General features: G+C 45.3%; 1 long non-coding RNA gene across 1 annotated transcript; it reads left to right on the top strand.

Moving 5' to 3' along the window:
- The first annotated feature begins 573 nt into the window (after positions 1 to 573).
- On the top strand, positions 574 to 2,989 carry LOC123074953 (uncharacterized). The gene is made up of 3 exons (XR_006436065.1): positions 574 to 1,065; positions 1,919 to 2,034; positions 2,760 to 2,989. It is a non-coding gene; the product is annotated as an uncharacterized lncRNA (long non-coding RNA).
- Positions 2,990 to 3,257: the final 268 nt, after the last annotated feature.

The following is a 3,257-nucleotide window of genomic DNA, read 5'->3' on the forward strand; positions in this document are numbered from 1 at the left end:
TGGTGGTCTACGACGAGCCGCCTCCATGCGCGGAGAGCGGCGAAAGCGCCGTCACGGAGGTGCTTGTCATCGGCCACAGCGAGCACTCCGGCGGAGGTGCTCATGACCCGCTCGATGCGGCACTTCAAGACCTGACGGCGTCCATCCCAGAAGACGCCGACGCCAATATGCTGGAAGCACGCCGCATCCAGCTCGTTGAGGGCGCCAAGAAGCTGGCCAGCATGAGACGCCTGTCGGAGGCCTACCAGCGCGAGATGGACCGCGCTGTGGGCGGCACGCCGGCTCCCGGTGGGCCCAGCCACCTTGGCATGGTCCAGCAGCGCGGCGTGGCCATCGCCAACCTATTCGGGACAGATCGCCCCGTCTACGCCACGGCCGCGGAAAATATCCGAGCTGCTCAGGCGGCAGCAGAAGAGCTGGACAAGTTCGAGGGCGAAGAACGTCGCCAGATGGCGGAGCGCGTCCAACGGCTCCTCGACGCGGCTGCCGAGCAGCACGAGGCCGGCTACAACAAGAACATACATATACCAACACATCATTAGCAACGGAGAGTCATCATGTGTTGGGCCGTGGCCTCCTCTCCCACCACCCCACAAATAGCTAACCTCCTCCCCTTCCTCCCACTTAAAAAAAAGCTAACCTCCTCCCCGTACCCACTTGCTCCTAATTTTCCTCTCCGTCTCCACAATCATCTCCTCGCCACCCTGGTTCTCGGATCAAACGCAGATCAAGGCTCCCGGGATGCTTATCCTGGAGCAACGTACTGAAATGCAGAGTCGAGAAAGAATCATTAACCCCTCACCCAAATCTTTCTTGCAGGAAATTTTGGATTTGATTTCGTACTAGGTGGTGCCACCGGGGGCCACGATCTGGAGCGACGGGGAGGACGTATGGAACACCGACCTATCCAAGTTCGAGATCCGGGCCAGGTTCGCGTCTGGTACGCCGTCCTCAACGTCGCCATCAAGATGGTGAGCCAGCTAGAGCTGGATCCCGCCATCGCCGCCTAGTTCGAGCGCAGCCTTCGAGGTCTCCCTCTGCCTCCGCCACCAGAACATCATCACCGTACGTACTTCTGCAATCCTCTTGTTTTCTCAGTCCAACCTTTCTCAGCCGCAAGTCCCGCCCTCCGTCGATCTGATCCACCAGCGTCGATGGCGACGCATCCATGTTTCTCTGCTGGATCTTTGAGTTCTTAGTCATATTAGTATTTCGACATCTTCGCTGGATTTCCCGCTATAGTGTTGTAGAATAGGGCAGGCCCAAGCTCCCTCTTCTCCTTTCCAGATGTTCAATTTTAGGCATGTTTCCTATCTAGTTCTCCATCTGCAGGTTGTTGCTACTTAGCTGACTGATTTACATATATGGAACCGTGGCTATCTGTGTTAATTCACAGGAAGAATATTTCCTTCCTCCTTTCTGACAAACTGTTTTTGTGATGCATTTAATTTCTTTGATTTTCTTGCTACTATATAGTATGTAGGTGAATACTTAATTACTAATATTTTCAATTGAAGTTGATCATCAGACTCATTCAATTAGCTGCCATATTATCTCAAATTATTCCTAGTTTGTGACCATGTCATCAAAGTGGATCTTCAAGGATCAATGGGTCAACACTATTAACAACGAATGACATTTGGTTACTTTAAGGAGAAAAAAAGATCCCCTTATCAGTGTTATGAATCTTATTAATTTGTTTGACACACTTTGCACTAAAGAATTGAGTCAGACATGCACATCTCTGCACATCTTAACTCGTTCCTGTAGGTTCTGTATGTTTCTTGTGCCGCCCCACTTCTATCTATTTTGGTGTCCGCATCATCAGTTACACCAATATTATCCACCGGGTTGCCATTCCAGGCTTTGACTATGCTCATTTTTGGGTTTAAAATTTGGTTTAGTTGTAAACGTGCAGGGCAGGAACAATGCGAGGTTAGGTGCGTCTCCTTTATGGACGACAGCAGTGACTCGGCCGCACTAATGCAGCGAATATAATGCAAGATGCAGTACTGAGAAGTCAGATGGATCTAAGTAAGTATAGTTACAGCTACTGATTATGCACGGGTAACTGTTTGGCCAAGGAGGAAAAGTTAGCTGCATGTACAGTACTAGGAAAATAAAAATGACACGACCCAAGGATGTTTAGTTTTTGCATTGCCCATCTCATTTAGCAATGTACTTTAAACTGTTACAGTATTCTTTTTTGCAAGCAATTTTTTGGTTCAAACAACACTAACTGTATGTTGTTGAAAAAGTAGCCTACCTATTAGTATGGTAATCACTTACGTGAAATACTGAACCATGTCCCTTGAAAAATATATTTATTTGTTAAATAGATTTTTAGCATACTAATATCACTTCCTTAGGATTTCAGATTAAATCAGAGTTCATATTCAGTATACTTATTTAAAATGAGATAAACAATTTGAGCCAGATACCAGCGTATGAATAATGATTTATTGATGACTGGCAGCCGATCTACAGTGTGTTTTGTAAGCAGAACTTAATTTTGTTTCCCCAGTTCACCAAGGGTGTTATTGGCTCATGCAGGTTACAGTTTGTCAACCAATCAAATTTCATGTCAGTATACATATATTTGGTCTTCTAAATTACCAACCATATGCTGAATCTGCAGTTTACAAACACTTGATATATAATCTTTGTACAGAGCTACCATGGTGCTCCTTTGAGTTTCTACTGCTTTAACCAGTTTTTTTCTGCCATACGTTACTCATCTCATTTATTTGTTGTTGTAGATTGCCAAGAACTGATGATGCTTGGGTCAGATGTTGATGGCAATGTCGAGAATGTGGCCACTATTAGATAATTAGATGTCAAATTTAGGGTCAACGTTTCAACCATTGTAGTTGATTGCAAGGTTGACAATTGGGCTACTACTAGATTGTTTCACATCTTGTAATCTTTGGAATGTGTTCTTTTGTAATGCAACACAATTGATTTAATACATGAGACCTTCTGTTCATTATATTGCGACTCATATTTGCCCACTCATAATTCTTGATGGCAATATATAAACTATCATTAAATGTTCATGCTGTCTAACAAAGCTTCTATTCGTTGCCATGATCTCCCAGGTCCATATGAAAATCCTTTTGTGGGGGCATCCACCAACGCATATGAAATGTTGTTAAGCTCTAACTCTATGTGTTGCTCTCTTACAACGCTTCTACACGCTGTTTACCAACGCATGTATATACGTTGTTGTACACCCTTGCAACGCCACCAACGGCAAC

Source organism: Triticum aestivum, chromosome 3D (assembly GCF_018294505.1).
Source record: "Triticum aestivum cultivar Chinese Spring chromosome 3D, IWGSC CS RefSeq v2.1, whole genome shotgun sequence".
Taxonomy (NCBI): domain Eukaryota; kingdom Viridiplantae; phylum Streptophyta; class Magnoliopsida; order Poales; family Poaceae; genus Triticum; species Triticum aestivum.